Below are 14540 nucleotides of genomic sequence, written 5' to 3'. Positions count from 1 at the left end.
ACGTTTCAGCACTTTGCCACAACTTGTCATTACTTTGCCACACTTTTTCAGTACTTTGCCACAACTTTTCAGTACTTTGCCACACTTTCCAGTACTTTGCCACACTTTTCAGTACTTTTCCACGACTTTGTCACAACTTTTCAGTACTTTGCCACACTTTTCAGCACTTTGCCACAACATTTCAGTACTTTGCCATGACTTTGTCACAACTTTTCAGTACTTTGCCACACTTTTCAGTACTTTGCCACACTTTTCAGTACTTTGCCACTGCTTCTCAGTACTTTGCCACTACTTTTCAGCACTTGACACAACTTTTCAGTACTTTGCCACACTTTTCAACACTTTGCCACTACTTTTCAGTACTTTGCCATTACCAGTTCTCGTCCGATCGCTGAAGTTAAGCTGCATCGGGCGTGGTTAGTACTTGCATGCGAGACCGGCTGGGAATACCACGTGCATTAGGCTCATCAACATTTTTATTCCACCGTACATTCTAACTTTTTCCCGGGATTTTTTGCCTAGCCGAAGTATTAAATTACATCAAATTCCGACGAATATTCAGCCTACTGACAAACCATTGCAGAATACACCAGTTCTCGTCCAATCACTGAAGTTAAGCTGCATTGGGAGTGGTTAGTACTTGCATTGGAGACCGGCTGGGAATACCACGTGCATTAGGCTCATCAACATTTTTATTCCACCGTACATTCTAACTTTTTCCCGGGATTTTTTGCCTAGCCGTAGCATTAAATGACATCCACTTCCGACGTGTATTCAGCCTACTGCCAAACCATTGCAGAATACATCAGTTCTCGTTTGATCACTGAAGTTAAGCTCACCGGACGTGGTTAGTACTTGCATGGGAAACCGGCTGATGATACCACGTGCAGTAGGCTCATCAACATTTTTATTTCACTGTACATACTAACTTTTTCCCATGATTTTTTGCATAGCCGAAGCATTAAATGTCATCCAATTCCGACGAATTTTCAGCCTACTGACAAACCAATGCAGAATACACCAGTTCTCGTCCGATCACTGAAGTTAATCTCACCGGACGTGGTTAGTACTTGCATGGGAGACCAGCTGAGAATACCACGTGCAGTAGGCTCATCAACATTTCTATTTCACTGTACATACTATCTTTTTTCTATGATTTTTTGCCTAGCCGAAGCATTAAATGACATTCAATTGCGACGAATATTCAGCCTTCTGCCAAACCAATGCAGAATACACCAGTTCTCATCCGATCACTGAAGTTAACCTGCATCGGGCATGGTTAGTACTTGAATGGGAGACCGGTTGGGAATACCACATGTAGTAGGCTCATCAACATTTTTATTCCACATTACATACTAACTTTTTCCCATGATTTTTTGCCTAACCGTATTATTAAATGACATCCAATTCTGACGAATATTCAGCCTAGTGCCAAACCATTGCAGAATACACCAGTTCTCGTCCGATCACTGAAGTTAAGCTTCATAGGGCGTGGTTAGTATTTGCATGGGAGACAGGCTGGGAATACCACGTGCAGTAGGCTCATCAACATTTTTATTCCACATTACATACTAACTTTTTCCCATGATTTTTTGCCTAGACGAAGCATTAAATGACATACAATTCGAACGAATATTCAGCCCACTGCCAAACCATTGCAGAATACACCAGTTCTCGTCCGATCACTGAAGTTAACCTGCATCGGGCATGGTTAGTACTTGCATGGGAGACCGGTTGGGAATACCACGTGTAGTAGGCTCATAAAAAAATTTATTCCGTAGTTCATACTAAGTTTTTCCCGGAATTTTTTGCCTAGCTGAAGCATTAAATGTCATCCAATTCCGACGAATATTCAGCCTACTGCCAAACCATTGCAGATCACACCAGTTCTTGTCCGATCACTGAAGTTAAGCTGCATCAGGCGTGGTTGCATGGGAGACCGGCTTGGAATACCAAGTGCATTAGGCTCATCAACAATTTAATTCCACCGTACATAACACATTTTTCCCGGGATTTTTTGCCTAGCCGAAGCGTTAAACGACATGCAATTCTGACGAATATTCAGCCTACTGTCAAACCATTGCAGAACACACCAGTTCCCGTTCGATCGCTGAATTTAAGCTGCATCGGGCGTGGTTAGTACTTGCATGGGAGACCGGCTGAGAATACCACGTGCAGTAGGCTCATCAACTTTTTTATACCACATTACATACTAGCTTTTACCCATGATTTTTTGCCTAGCCGTAGCATTAAATGACATCCAATTCCGACGAATATTCAGTCTACTGCCAAACCATTGCAGATCACACCAGTTCTTGTCCGATCACTGAAGTTAAGCTGCATCGGGCGTGGTTAGTTCTTGCACGCGAGACCGGCTGGGAATACCACGTGCAGTAGGCTCATCAACATTTTTAATCCACATTACATACTAACTTTTTCCCATGATTTTTTGCCTAGACGAAGCATTAAATGACATACAATTCGGACGAATATTCAGCCTACTGCCAAACCATTGCAGAATACACCAGTTCTCGTCCGATCACTGAAGTTAAGCTGCATCGGGCGTGGTTAGTACTAGCATGGGAGACCGTCTGGGAATACCACGTGCAGTAGGCTCATCAACATTTTTATTCCACCGTACATACTAACTTTTTCCCGGGATTTTTTGCCTAGCCAAAGTAATAAATTACATCCAATTCCAACGAATATCCAGCCTACTGCCAAACCATTGCAGAATACACCAGTTCTCGTCCGATCACTGAAGTTAAGCTGCATCGGGCGTGGTTAGTACTTGCATGGGAGACCGGCTGGGAATACCATGTGCAGTAGGCTTATCAACATTTTTATTCCACCGTACATACCAAATTTTTCCCGGGATATTTTGCCTTATTGAAGCGTTAACTGACATGCAATTCTGACCAATATTCAGCCTACTGTCAAACCATTGCAGATCACACCAGTTCTTGTCCGATTACTGAAGTTAAGCTGCATCGGGCGTGGTTAGTACTAGCATGGGAGACCGGCTGGGAATACCACGTACAGTAGGCTCATCAACATTTTTATTCCACATTACATACTAACTTTTGCCAATGATTTTTTACCCAGCCATAGCATTAAATGACATCCAATTCCGACGAATATTCAGCCTACTGCAAAACTATTGCAGAATACACCAGTTCTGGTCGGATCACTGAAGTTAAGCTGCATCGGGCGTGGTTAGTACTAGCATGGGAGACCGGCTGGGAATACCACGTGCAGTAGGCTCATCAACATTTTTATTCCACCGTACATACTAACTTTTTCCCGGGATTTTTTGCCTAGCCAAAGTAATAAATTACATCCAATTCCAACGAATATCCAGCCTACTGCCAAACCATTGCAGAATACACCAGTTCTCGTCCGATCACTGAAGTTAAGCTGCATCGGGCGTGGTTAGTACTTGCATGGGAGACCGGCTTGTAATACCATGTGCATTAGGCTTATCAACATTTTTATTCCATCGTACATACCAACTTTTTCCCGGGATTTTTTGCCTTACCGAAGCGTTAAACGACATGCAATTCTGACGAATATTCAGCCTACTGTCAAACCATTGCAGAACACACCAGTTATTGTCCGATCACTGAAGTTAAGCTGCATCGGGCGTGGTTAGTACTTGCATGGGAGACTGGCTGGGAATACCACGTGCAGTAGACTTATCAACATTTTTATTCCACCATACATACCAACATTTTCACGGGATTTTTTGCCTACCCGAAGCGTTAAACGACATCCAATTCTGACGAATACTCAGCCTACTGTCAAACCATTGCAGATCACACCAGTTCTTGTCCGATTACTGAAGTTAAGCTGCATCGGGCGTGGTTAGTTCTTGCACGCGAGACCGGCTGGGAATACCACGTGCATTAGGCTCATCAACATTTTTATTCCACCGTACATACTAACTTTTTCCCGGGATTTTTTGCCTAGCCAAAGTTATAAATTACATCCAATTCCAACGAATATCCAGCCTACTGCCAAACCATTGCAGAATACACCAGATCTCGTCCAATCACTGAAGTTATGCTGCATCGGGCGTGGTCAGTACTTGCATGGGAGACCGGCTGGGAATACCACGTGCAGTAGGCTGATGAACATTTTTATTGCAGAATACACCAGTTCTCGTCCAATCACTGAAGTTAAGCTGCATCGGGCGTGGTTAGTACTTGCATGGAGACCGGCTGGGTATACCACGTGCATTAGGCTCATCAACATTTTTATTCTACCGTACATACTAACTTTTTCCCTGGATTTTTTGCCTAGCCGAAGTATTAAATTACATCCAATTCCGACGAATATCGAGCCTACTGCCAAACAATTGCAGAATACACCAGTTCTCGTCCGATCACTGAAGTTAAGCTGCATCGGGCGTGGTTAGTACTTGCATGGGAGACCGGCTGGGAATACCATGTGCAGTAGGCTTATCAACATTTTTATTCCACCGTACATACCAAATTTTTCCCGGGATATTTTGCCTTATTGAAGCGTTAAATGACATGCAATTCTGACCAATTTTCAGCCTACTGTCAAACCATTGCAGATCACACCAGTTCTTGTCCGATTACTGAAGTTAAGCTGCATCGGGCGTGGTTAGTACTAGCATGGGAGACCGGCTGGGAATACCACGTACAGTAGGCTCATCAACATTTTTATTCCACATTACATACTAACTTTTGCCAATGATTTTTTACCCAGCCATAGCATTAAATGACATCCAATTCCGACGAATATTCAGCCTACTGCAAAACTATTGCAGAATACACCAGTTCTGGTCGGATCACTGAAGTTAAGCTGCATCGGGCGTGGTTAGTACTAGCATGGGAGACCGGCTGGGAATACCACGTACAGTAGGCTCATCAACATTTTTATTCCACATTACATACTAACTTTTTCCTATGATTTTTTCCCTAGCCGTAGCATTAAATGACATCCAATTCCGACGAATATTCAGCCTACTGCCAAACCAATGCAGAATACACCAGTTCTCGTCCGATTACTGAAGTTAAGCTGCATCGGGCGTGGTTAGTACTTTTATGGGATACCGGCTGGGAATACCACGTGCATTAGGCTTATCAACATTTTTATTCCACATTACATACTAACTTTTGCCAATGATTTTTTACCCAGCCGTAGCATTAAATGACATCCAATTCCGACGAATATTCTGCCTACTGCCAAACCATTGCAAAATACACCAGTTCTCGTCCGATCGCCGAAGTTAAGCTGCATCGGGCGTGGTTAGTAGTTGCTTGGAAGACCTGCTGAGAATGCCACGTGCAGTAGGCTTATCAACATTATTATTCCACCGTACATACTATCTTTTTCCCTTTATTATTTGCCTAGCCGAAACATTAATTGAAATCCAATTCTGACGAATATTCAGCCTACTGCCAAACCATTGCAGAATACACATGTTCTCGTCCGATCACTGAAGTTAACCTTCATCGGGCATGGTTAGTACTTGCATGGGAGACCGGCTGGGAATACCACGTGCAGTAGGTTTATCAACATTTTTATTCCACCGTACATACCAAATTTTTCTCGGGATTTTTTGCCTTGCCGAAGTATTAAATTACATCCAATTCCGACGAATATTCAGTCTACTGCCAAACCATTGCAGAATACACCAGTTCTCGTCCGATCACTGAAGTTAAGCTGCATCGGGCGTGGTTGCATGGGAGACCGGCCTGGAATACCATGTGCATTAGGCTCATCAACATTTTTATTCCACAGTACATACCAAATTTTTCCCGGGATTTTTTGCCTAGCCGAAGCGTTAAACGACATGCAATTCTGACGAATATTCAGCCTACTGTCAAACCATTGCAGAACACACCAGTTCCCGTTCGATCACTGAATTTAAGCTGCATCGGGCGTGGTTAGTACTTGCATGGGAGACCGGCTGAGAATACCACGTGCAGTAGGCTCATCAACTTTTTTATACCACATTACATACTAACTTTTACCCATGATTTATTGCCTAGCCATAGCATTAAATGACATCCAATTCCGACGTATATTCAACTTACTGCCAAACCATTGCAGAATACACCAGTTCTCGTCCGATCACTGAAGTTAAGCTGCATCGGTCGTGGTTAGTACTTGCATGGGAGACAGGCTGGGAATACCACGTGCATTAGGCTCATCAACATTTTTATTCCACCGTACATACTAACGTTTCCCCGGGATTTTTTGCCTTGCCGAAGTATTAAATTACATCCAATTCCGACGAATATTCAGTCTACTGCCAAACCATTGCAGAATACACCAGTTCTCGTCCGATCTCTGAAGATAACCTGCATCGGGCGTGGTTAGTACTTGCATGGGAGACCGGCTGGGAATACCACGTGCAGTAGGCTGACGAGCATTTTTATTCCATAATACATACTATCTTTTTCCCGTGTTTTTTGCCTAGACGAAGCATTAAATGACATACAATTCGGACGAATATTCAGCCTACTGCCAAACCATTGCAGAATACACCAGTTCTCGACCGATCACTGAAGTTATACTGCATCGGGCGTGGTTGCATTGGAGACCGGCCTGGAAGATCATGTGCATTAGGCTCATCAACATTGTTATTCCACCGTACATACTAACGTTTTCCCGGGATTTTTTGCCTAGCCGTAGCAGTAAATGACATCCAATTCCGACGAATATTCAGACTACTGCCAAACCATTGCAGAATACACCAGTTCTCGTCCGATCACTGAAGATAAGCCGCATCGGGCGTGGTTAGTACTTGCATGGGAGACCGGCTGGGAATACCACATGCAGTAGGCTTATCAACATTTTTATTCCACCATACATACCAAATTTTTCCCGGGATTTTTTGCCTAGCCAACGCGTTAAACCACAGGCAATTCTGACGAATATTCAACCTACTGTCAAACAATTGCAGAACACACCAGTTCTCGTCCGATCACTGAATTTAAGCTGCATCAGGCGTGGTTAGTACTTGCATGTGAGACCGGCTGGGAATACAACGTGCAGTAGGCTCATCAACATTTTCATTCCACATTATATACTAACTTTTACCCATGATTTTTTGCCTAGCCGTAGCATTAAATGACATCCAATTCCGACGAATATTCAGCCTACTGCCAAACCATTGCAGAATACACCAGTTCTCGTCTGATCACTGAAGTTAAGCAAACCGGACGTGGTTAGTACTTGCATGGGAGACCGGCTGAGAATATCACGTGCAGTAGGCTTATCAACATTTTTATTCCACCATACATACTATCTTTTTCCCGTGATTTTTTGTCTAGCCGAAGCATTAATTGAAATCCAACTCCGACAAATATTCAGCCTACTGCCAAACCATTGCAGAATACACCAGTTCTCGTCCGATCTCTGAAGATAACCTGCATCGGGCGTGGTTAGTACTTGCATGGGAGACCGGCTGGGAATACCACGTGCAGTAGGCTGACGAGCATTTTTATTCCACCATACATACTATCTTTTTCCCGTGTTTTTTGCCTAGACGAAGCATTAAATGACATACAATTCGGACGAATATTCAGCCTACTGCCAAACCATTGCAGAATACACCAGTTCTCGACCGATCACTGAAGTTATACTGCATCGGGCGTGGTTGCATTGGAGACCGGCCTGGAAGATCATGTGCATTAGGCTCATCAACATTGTTATTCCACCGTACATACTAACGTTTTCCCGGGATTTTTTGCCTAGCCGTAGCAGTAAATGACATCCAATTCCGACGAATATTCAGACTACTGCCAAACCATTGCAGAATACACCAGTTCTCGTCCGATCACTGAAGTTAAGCTGCATCGGGCGTGGTTAGTACTTGCATGGGAGACCGGCTGGGAATACCACATGCAGTAGGCTTATCAACATTTTTATTCCACCATACATACCAAATTTTTCCCGGGATTTTTTGCCTTGCCAACGCGTTAAACCACAGGCAATTCTGACGAATATTCAACCTACTGTCAAACAATTGCAGAACACACCAGTTCTCGTCCGATCACTGAATTTAAGCTGCATCAGGCGTGGTTAGTACTTGCATGGGAGACCGGCTGGGAATACAACGTGCAGTAGGCTCATCAACATTTTCATTCCACATTACATACTAACTTTTACCCATGATTTTTTGCCTAGCCGTAGCATTAAATGACATCCAATTCCGACGAATATTCAGCCTACTGCCAAACCATTGCTGAATACACCAGTTCTCGTCTGATCACTGAAGTTAAGCTAACCGGACGTGGTTAGTACTTGCATGGGAGACCGGCTGAGAATATCACGTGTAGTAGGCTTATCAACATTTTTATTCCACCATACATACTATCTTTTTCCCGTAATTTTTTGTATAGCCGAAGCATTAATTGAAATCCAACTCCGACAAATATTCAGCTTTCTGCCAAACCATTGCAGAATACACCAGTTCTCGTTCGATTACTGAAGTTAAGCTGCATAGGGCGTGGTTAGTACTTGCGTGGGAGACCGGCTGGGAATACCACGTGCAGTAGGCTGATGAACATTTTTATTCCACCGTACATACTAACATTTTCCCGGGATTTTTTGCCTAGCCGAAGTATTAAATTACATCCAATTCCGACGAATATTCAGCCTACTGCCAAACCATTGCAGAATACACCAGTTCTCGTCCGATCACTGAAGTTAAGCAGCATCGGGCATGGTTTGGACTTGCACGGGAGACCGGCTGGGAATACCACGTGCAGTAGGCCCATCAACATTTTTATTCCACATTACATTCTAAATTTTTCCCATGATTTTTTGGCTAGACGAAGCATTAAATGACATACAATTCGGACGAATATTCAGCCTACTGCCAAACCATTGCAGAATACACCAGTTCTCGTCCGATCACTGAAGTTAAGCTGCATCAGGCGTGGTTGCATGGGAGACCAGCCAGGAATACCATGTGCATTAGGCTCATCAACATTGTTATTCCACCGTACATACCAAATTTTTCCCTGGATGTTTTGCCTAGCCGAAGCGTTAAACGACATGCAATTCTGCGAACATTCAGCCTACTGTCAAACCATTGCAGAACACACCAGTTCCCGTTCGATCACTGAAGTTAAGCTGCATCGGGCGTGGTTAGTACTTGCATGGGAGACCGGCTGAGAATACCACGTGCAGTAGGCTCATCAATATTTTTATTCCACATTACATACTAACTTTTTCCCATGATTTTTTGCCTAGACGAAGCATTAAATGACATACAATTCGGACGAATGTTCAGTCTACTGCCAAACCATTGCAGAATACACCAGTTCTCGTCCGATCTCTGAAGATAACCTGCATCGGGCGTGGTTAGTACTTGCATGGGAGACCGGCTGGGAATACCACGTGCAGTAGGCTGACGAGCATTTTTATTCCACCATACATACTATCTTTTTCCCGTGTTTTTTGCCTAGACGAAGCATTAAATGACATACAATTCGGACGAATATTCAGCCTACTGCCAAACCATTGCAGAATACACCAGTTCTCGACCGATCACTGAAGTTATGCTGCATCGGGCGTGGTTGCATTGGAGACCGGCCTGGAAGATTATGTGCATTAGGCTCATCAACATTGTTATTCCACCGTACATACTAACGCTTTCCCGGGATGTTTTGCCTAGCCGTAGCAGTAAATGACATCCAATTCCGACGAATATTCAGACTACTGCCAAACCATTGCAGAATACACCAGTTCTCGTCCGATCACTGAAGTTAAGCTGCATCGGGCGTGGTTAGTACTTGCATGGGAGACAGGCTGGGAATACCACGTGCATTAGGCTCATCAACATTTTTATTCCACCATACATACTAACGTTTTCCCAGGATTTTTGCCTAGCCGTAGCAGTAAATGACATCCAATTCCGACGAATATTCAGACTACTGCCAAACCATTGCAGAATACACCAGTTCTCGTCCGATCACTGAAGTTAAGCTGCATCGGGCGTGGTTAGTACTTGCATGGGAGACCGGCTGGGAATACCACATGCAGTATGCTTATCAACATTTTTATTCCACCATACATACCAAATTTTTCCCGGGATTTTTTGCCTAGCCAACGCGTTAATCCACAGGCAATTCTGACGAATATTCAACCTACTGTCAAACAATTACAGAACACACCAGTTCTCGTCCGATCACTGAATTTAAGCTGCATCAGGCGTGGTTAGTACTTGCATGGGAGACCGGCTGGGAATACCACGTGCAGTAGGCTGACGAGCATTTTTATTCCACCATACATACTATCTTTTTCCCGTGTTTTTTGCCTAGACGAAGCATTAAATGACATACAATTCGGACGAATATTCAGCCTACTGCCAAACCATTGCAGAATACACCAGTTCTCGACCGATCTCTGAAGATAACCTGCATCGGGCGTGGTTAGTACTTGCATGGGAGACCGGCTGGGAATACCACGTGCAGTAGGCTGACGAGCATTTTTATTCCACCATACATACTATCTTTTTCCCGTGTTTTTTGCCTAGACGAAGCATTAAATGACATACAATTCGGACGAATATTCAGCCTACTGCCAAACCATTGCAGAATACACCAGTTCTCGACCGATCACTGAAGTTATGCTGCATCGGGCGTGGTTGCATTGGAGACCGGCCTGGAAGATTATGTGCATTAGGCTCATCAACATTGTTATTCCACCGTACATACTAACGCTTTCCCGGGATGTTTTGCCTAGCCGTAGCAGTAAATGACATCCAATTCCGACGAATATTCAGACTACTGCCAAACCATTGCAGAATACACCAGTTCTCGTCCGATCACTGAAGTTAAGCTGCATCGGGCGTGGTTAGTACTTGCATGGGAGACAGGCTGGGAATACCACGTGCATTAGGCTCATCAACATTTTTATTCCACCGTACATACTAACGTTTTCCCGGGATTTTTGCCTAGCCGTAGCAGTAAATGACATCCAATTCCGACGAATATTCAGACTACTGCCAAACCATTGCAGAATACACCAGTTCTCGTCCGATCACTGAAGTTAAGCTGCATCGGGCGTGGTTAGTACTTGCATGGGAGACCGGCTGGGAATACCACATGCAGTATGCTTATCAACATTTTTATTCCACCATACATACCAAATTTTTCCCGGGATTTTTTGCCTAGCCAACGCGTTAATCCACAGGCAATTCTGACGAATATTCAACCTACTGTCAAACAATTGCAGAACACACCAGTTCTCGTCCGATCACTGAATTTAAGCTGCATCAGGCGTGGTTAGTACTTGCATGGGAGACCGGCTGGGAATACAACGTGCAGTAGGCTCATCAACATTTTCATTCCACATTACATACTAACTTTTACCCATGATTTTTTGCCTAGCCGTAGCATTAAATGACATCCAATTCCGACGAATATTCAGCCTACTGCCAAACCATTGCAGAATACACCAGTTCTCGTCTGATTACTGAAGTTAAGCTAACCGGACGTGGTTAGTACTTGCATGGGAGACCGGCTGAGAATATCACGTGCAGTAGGCTTATCAACATTTTTATTCCACCATACATACTATCTTTTTCCCGTGATTTTTTGTCTAGCCGAAGCATTAATTGAAATCCAACTCCGACAAATATTCAGCCTACTGCCAAACCATTGCAGAATACACCAGTTCTCGTTCGATCACTGAAGTTAAGCTGCATAGGGCGTGGTTAGTACTTGCATGGGAGACCGGCTGGGAATACCACGTGCAGTAGGCTGATGAAAATTTTTATTCCACCGTACATACTAACATTTTCCCGGGATTTTTTGCCTAGCCGAAGTATTAAATTACATCCAATTCCGACGAATATTCAGCCTACTGCCAAACCATTGCAGAATACACCAGTTCTCGTCCGATCACTGAAGTTAAGCTGCATCGGGCATGGTTTGGACTTGCACAGGAGACCGACTGGGAATACCGCGTGCAGTAGGCCCATCAACATTTTTATTCCACATTACATTCTAAATTTTTCCCATGATTTTTTGGCTAGACGAAGCATTAAATGACATACAATTCGGACGAATAATCAGCCTACTGCCAAACCATTGCAGAATACACCAGTTCTCGTCTGATCACTGAAGTTAAGCTGCATCAGGCGTGGTTGCATGGGAGACCGGCCTGGAATACCATGTGCATTAGGCTCATCAACATTGTTATTCCACCGTACATACCAAATTTTTCCCATGATTTTTTGCCTAGACGAATCATTAAATGACATACAATTCGGACGAACATTCAGCCTACTGCCAAACCATTGCAGAATGCACCAGTTCTCGTCCGATCACTGAAGTTAAGCTGCATCGGGCGTGGTTAGTACTTGCATGGGAGACAGGCTTGGAATACCACGTGCATTAGGCTCATGAACATTTTTATTCCACCGTACATACTAACGTTTTCCCGGGATTGTTTGCCTAGCCGTAGCAGTAAATGACATCCAATTCCGACGAATATTCAGACTACTGCCAAACCATTGCAGAATACACCAGTTCTCGTCCGATCACTGAAGTTAAGCTGCATCGGGCGTGGTTAGTACTTGCATGGGAGACCGGCTGGGAATACCACATGCAGTAGGCTTATCAACATTTTTATTCCACCATACATACCAAATTTTTCCCGGGATTTTTTGCCTAGCCAACGCGTTAAACCACAGGCAATTCCGACGAATATTCAACCTACTGTCAAACAATTGCAGAACACACCAGTTCACGTCCGATCACTGAATTTAAGCTGCATAAGGCGTGGTTAGTACTTGCATGGGAGACCGGCTGGGAATACAACGTGCAGTATGCTCATCAACATTTTCATTCCACATTACATACTAACTTTTACCCATGATTTTTTGCCTAGCCGTAGCATTAAATGACATCCAATTCCGACGAATATTCAGCCTACTGCCAAACCATTGCAGAATACACCAGTTCTCGTTCGATCACTGAAGTTAAGCTGCATAGGGCGTGGTTAGTACTTGCATGGGAGACCGGCTGGGAATACCACGTGCAGTAGGCTGATGAACATTTTTATTCCACCGTACATGCTAACATTTTCCCGGGATTTTTTGCCTAGCCGAAGTATTAAATTACATCCAATTCCGACGAATATTCAGCCTACTGCCAAACCATTGCAGAATACACCAGTTCTCCTCTGATCACTGAAGTTAAGCTGCATCGGGCATGGTTTGCCTTGCCGAAGTATTAAATTACATCAAATTCCGACGAATATTCAGTCTACTGCCAAACCATTGCAGAATACACCAGTTCTCGTCCGATCACTGAAGTTAAGCTGCATCGGGCGTGGTTGCATGGGAGACCGGCCTGGAATATCATGTGCATTAGGCTCATCAACATTTTTATTCCACCGTACATACCAAATTTTTCCCGGGATTTTTTGCCTAGCCGAAGAGATAAATGACATGCAATTCTGACGAATATTCAGGCTACTGTCAAACCATTGCAGAACACACCAGTTCCCGTTCGATCACTGAAGTTAAGCTCCATCGGGTGTGGTTAGTATTTGCATGGGAGACCGGCTGAGAATACCACGTGCAGTAGGCTCATAAACTTTTTTATTCCACATTACATACTAACTTTTACCCATGATTTTTTGCCTAGCCGTAGCATTAAATGACATCCAATTCCGACGAATATTCAGCCTACTGCCAAACCATTGCAGAATACACCAGTTCTCGTCCGATCACTGAAGTTAAGCTGCATAGGGCGTCGTTAGTACTTGCATGGGAGACCGGCTGGGAATACCACATGCAGTAGGCTGATGAACATTTTTATTCCACCGTACATACTAACTTTTCCCAGGATTTTTTGCCTAGCCGAAGTATTAAATTACATCCAATTCCGACGAATATTCAGCCTACTGCCAAACCATTGCAGAATACACCAGTTCTCGTCCGATCACTGAAGTTAAGCTGCATAGGGCGTGGGTAGTACTTGCATGGGAGACCGGCTGAGAATACCACGTGCAGTAGGCTCATCAACATTTTTATTCCACATTACATACTAACTTTTTCCCATGATTTTTTGCCTAGATGAAGCATTAAATGACATACAATTCGGACGAATATTCAGCCTACTGCCAAACCATTGCAGAATACACCAGTTCTCGTCCGATCACTGAAGCTAAGCTGCATCGGGCGTGGTTAGTACTAGCATGGGAGACAGGCTGGGAATACCACGTGCATTAGGCTCATCAACATTTTTATTCCACCGTACATACTAACGTTTTCCCGGGATTTTTTGCCTAGCCGTAGCAGTAAATGACATCCAATTCCGACGAATATTCAGCCTACTGCCAAACCATTGCAGAATACACATGTTCTCGTCCGATCACTGAAGTTAAGCTGCATCGGGCATGGTTAGAACTTGCATGGGAGACCGGCTGGGAATACCACGTGCAGTAGGCTTATCAACATTTTTATTCCACCGTACATACCAAATTTTTCCCGGGATTTTTTGCCTAGCCAACGCGTTGAACCACAGGCAATTCTGACGAAT

General features: G+C 43.9%; 4 non-coding genes and 47 pseudogenes across 4 annotated transcripts; all 51 read left to right on the top strand.

Annotated features, from left to right (window-relative positions):
• Positions 1-992: 992 nt before the first annotated feature.
• On the top strand, positions 993-1111 carry LOC146750210 (5S ribosomal RNA; annotated as a pseudogene).
• A 96-nt stretch (positions 1112-1207) lies between these two features.
• Positions 1208-1327, top strand: LOC146750209 (5S ribosomal RNA; annotated as a pseudogene).
• A 96-nt stretch (positions 1328-1423) lies between these two features.
• On the top strand, positions 1424-1543 carry LOC146750208 (5S ribosomal RNA; annotated as a pseudogene).
• Positions 1544-1639: 96 nt separating this feature from the next.
• On the top strand, positions 1640-1759 carry LOC146750207 (5S ribosomal RNA; annotated as a pseudogene).
• A 305-nt stretch (positions 1760-2064) lies between these two features.
• On the top strand, positions 2065-2184 carry LOC146750206 (5S ribosomal RNA; annotated as a pseudogene).
• A 96-nt stretch (positions 2185-2280) lies between these two features.
• LOC146750205 (5S ribosomal RNA) lies at positions 2281-2400 on the top strand (annotated as a pseudogene).
• Positions 2401-2496: 96 nt separating this feature from the next.
• On the top strand, positions 2497-2616 carry LOC146750204 (5S ribosomal RNA). Its single transcript, XR_014928852.1, has one exon. It is a non-coding gene; the product is annotated as a 5S ribosomal RNA (ribosomal RNA).
• Positions 2617-2712: 96 nt separating this feature from the next.
• Positions 2713-2832, top strand: LOC146750203 (5S ribosomal RNA; annotated as a pseudogene).
• Positions 2833-2928: 96 nt separating this feature from the next.
• On the top strand, positions 2929-3048 carry LOC146750202 (5S ribosomal RNA; annotated as a pseudogene).
• Positions 3049-3144: 96 nt separating this feature from the next.
• LOC146750201 (5S ribosomal RNA) lies at positions 3145-3264 on the top strand (annotated as a pseudogene).
• A 96-nt stretch (positions 3265-3360) lies between these two features.
• LOC146750200 (5S ribosomal RNA) lies at positions 3361-3480 on the top strand (annotated as a pseudogene).
• Positions 3481-3576: 96 nt separating this feature from the next.
• LOC146750199 (5S ribosomal RNA) lies at positions 3577-3696 on the top strand (annotated as a pseudogene).
• A 312-nt stretch (positions 3697-4008) lies between these two features.
• LOC146750198 (5S ribosomal RNA) lies at positions 4009-4128 on the top strand (annotated as a pseudogene).
• Positions 4129-4341: 213 nt separating this feature from the next.
• Positions 4342-4461, top strand: LOC146750197 (5S ribosomal RNA; annotated as a pseudogene).
• Positions 4462-4557: 96 nt separating this feature from the next.
• LOC146750196 (5S ribosomal RNA) lies at positions 4558-4677 on the top strand (annotated as a pseudogene).
• A 96-nt stretch (positions 4678-4773) lies between these two features.
• Positions 4774-4893, top strand: LOC146750195 (5S ribosomal RNA; annotated as a pseudogene).
• A 96-nt stretch (positions 4894-4989) lies between these two features.
• LOC146750194 (5S ribosomal RNA) lies at positions 4990-5109 on the top strand (annotated as a pseudogene).
• Positions 5110-5205: 96 nt separating this feature from the next.
• LOC146750193 (5S ribosomal RNA) lies at positions 5206-5325 on the top strand (annotated as a pseudogene).
• A 96-nt stretch (positions 5326-5421) lies between these two features.
• On the top strand, positions 5422-5541 carry LOC146750192 (5S ribosomal RNA; annotated as a pseudogene).
• A 305-nt stretch (positions 5542-5846) lies between these two features.
• Positions 5847-5966, top strand: LOC146750191 (5S ribosomal RNA; annotated as a pseudogene).
• A 96-nt stretch (positions 5967-6062) lies between these two features.
• Positions 6063-6182, top strand: LOC146750190 (5S ribosomal RNA; annotated as a pseudogene).
• A 96-nt stretch (positions 6183-6278) lies between these two features.
• LOC146750189 (5S ribosomal RNA) lies at positions 6279-6398 on the top strand (annotated as a pseudogene).
• Positions 6399-6702: 304 nt separating this feature from the next.
• Positions 6703-6822, top strand: LOC146750188 (5S ribosomal RNA; annotated as a pseudogene).
• Positions 6823-7134: 312 nt separating this feature from the next.
• On the top strand, positions 7135-7253 carry LOC146750187 (5S ribosomal RNA; annotated as a pseudogene).
• Positions 7254-7349: 96 nt separating this feature from the next.
• On the top strand, positions 7350-7469 carry LOC146750186 (5S ribosomal RNA; annotated as a pseudogene).
• Positions 7470-7773: 304 nt separating this feature from the next.
• Positions 7774-7893, top strand: LOC146750185 (5S ribosomal RNA; annotated as a pseudogene).
• A 96-nt stretch (positions 7894-7989) lies between these two features.
• LOC146750184 (5S ribosomal RNA) lies at positions 7990-8109 on the top strand (annotated as a pseudogene).
• Positions 8110-8205: 96 nt separating this feature from the next.
• On the top strand, positions 8206-8324 carry LOC146750183 (5S ribosomal RNA; annotated as a pseudogene).
• A 96-nt stretch (positions 8325-8420) lies between these two features.
• Positions 8421-8540, top strand: LOC146750182 (5S ribosomal RNA; annotated as a pseudogene).
• A 96-nt stretch (positions 8541-8636) lies between these two features.
• LOC146750181 (5S ribosomal RNA) lies at positions 8637-8756 on the top strand (annotated as a pseudogene).
• A 304-nt stretch (positions 8757-9060) lies between these two features.
• On the top strand, positions 9061-9180 carry LOC146750180 (5S ribosomal RNA; annotated as a pseudogene).
• Positions 9181-9276: 96 nt separating this feature from the next.
• On the top strand, positions 9277-9396 carry LOC146750179 (5S ribosomal RNA; annotated as a pseudogene).
• A 304-nt stretch (positions 9397-9700) lies between these two features.
• LOC146750178 (5S ribosomal RNA) lies at positions 9701-9820 on the top strand (annotated as a pseudogene).
• A 95-nt stretch (positions 9821-9915) lies between these two features.
• On the top strand, positions 9916-10035 carry LOC146750177 (5S ribosomal RNA; annotated as a pseudogene).
• Positions 10036-10131: 96 nt separating this feature from the next.
• LOC146750176 (5S ribosomal RNA) lies at positions 10132-10251 on the top strand (annotated as a pseudogene).
• Positions 10252-10346: 95 nt separating this feature from the next.
• Positions 10347-10466, top strand: LOC146750175 (5S ribosomal RNA; annotated as a pseudogene).
• A 304-nt stretch (positions 10467-10770) lies between these two features.
• On the top strand, positions 10771-10890 carry LOC146750174 (5S ribosomal RNA; annotated as a pseudogene).
• Positions 10891-10985: 95 nt separating this feature from the next.
• LOC146750173 (5S ribosomal RNA) lies at positions 10986-11105 on the top strand (annotated as a pseudogene).
• Positions 11106-11201: 96 nt separating this feature from the next.
• LOC146750172 (5S ribosomal RNA) lies at positions 11202-11321 on the top strand (annotated as a pseudogene).
• A 96-nt stretch (positions 11322-11417) lies between these two features.
• LOC146750171 (5S ribosomal RNA) lies at positions 11418-11536 on the top strand (annotated as a pseudogene).
• A 96-nt stretch (positions 11537-11632) lies between these two features.
• On the top strand, positions 11633-11752 carry LOC146750170 (5S ribosomal RNA). Its single transcript, XR_014928829.1, has one exon. It is a non-coding gene; the product is annotated as a 5S ribosomal RNA (ribosomal RNA).
• Positions 11753-11848: 96 nt separating this feature from the next.
• On the top strand, positions 11849-11968 carry LOC146750169 (5S ribosomal RNA; annotated as a pseudogene).
• Positions 11969-12273: 305 nt separating this feature from the next.
• Positions 12274-12393, top strand: LOC146750168 (5S ribosomal RNA; annotated as a pseudogene).
• A 96-nt stretch (positions 12394-12489) lies between these two features.
• Positions 12490-12609, top strand: LOC146750167 (5S ribosomal RNA; annotated as a pseudogene).
• Positions 12610-12705: 96 nt separating this feature from the next.
• LOC146750166 (5S ribosomal RNA) lies at positions 12706-12825 on the top strand (annotated as a pseudogene).
• Positions 12826-12921: 96 nt separating this feature from the next.
• On the top strand, positions 12922-13041 carry LOC146750165 (5S ribosomal RNA). Its single transcript, XR_014928827.1, has one exon. It is a non-coding gene; the product is annotated as a 5S ribosomal RNA (ribosomal RNA).
• A 425-nt stretch (positions 13042-13466) lies between these two features.
• LOC146750164 (5S ribosomal RNA) lies at positions 13467-13586 on the top strand (annotated as a pseudogene).
• Positions 13587-13682: 96 nt separating this feature from the next.
• LOC146750163 (5S ribosomal RNA) lies at positions 13683-13802 on the top strand (annotated as a pseudogene).
• Positions 13803-13897: 95 nt separating this feature from the next.
• On the top strand, positions 13898-14017 carry LOC146750162 (5S ribosomal RNA). The gene has a single exon (XR_014928855.1). It is a non-coding gene; the product is annotated as a 5S ribosomal RNA (ribosomal RNA).
• A 96-nt stretch (positions 14018-14113) lies between these two features.
• Positions 14114-14233, top strand: LOC146750161 (5S ribosomal RNA; annotated as a pseudogene).
• Positions 14234-14329: 96 nt separating this feature from the next.
• LOC146750160 (5S ribosomal RNA) lies at positions 14330-14449 on the top strand (annotated as a pseudogene).
• The last annotated feature ends 91 nt before the right edge of the window (positions 14450-14540 follow it).

This window comes from Saccoglossus kowalevskii, chromosome 2 (assembly GCF_978046115.1).
Source record: "Saccoglossus kowalevskii chromosome 2, keSacKowa6.1, whole genome shotgun sequence".
Classification (NCBI taxonomy): domain Eukaryota; kingdom Metazoa; phylum Hemichordata; class Enteropneusta; family Harrimaniidae; genus Saccoglossus; species Saccoglossus kowalevskii.
This window is presented reverse-complemented; position numbering and strand designations above follow the sequence as displayed.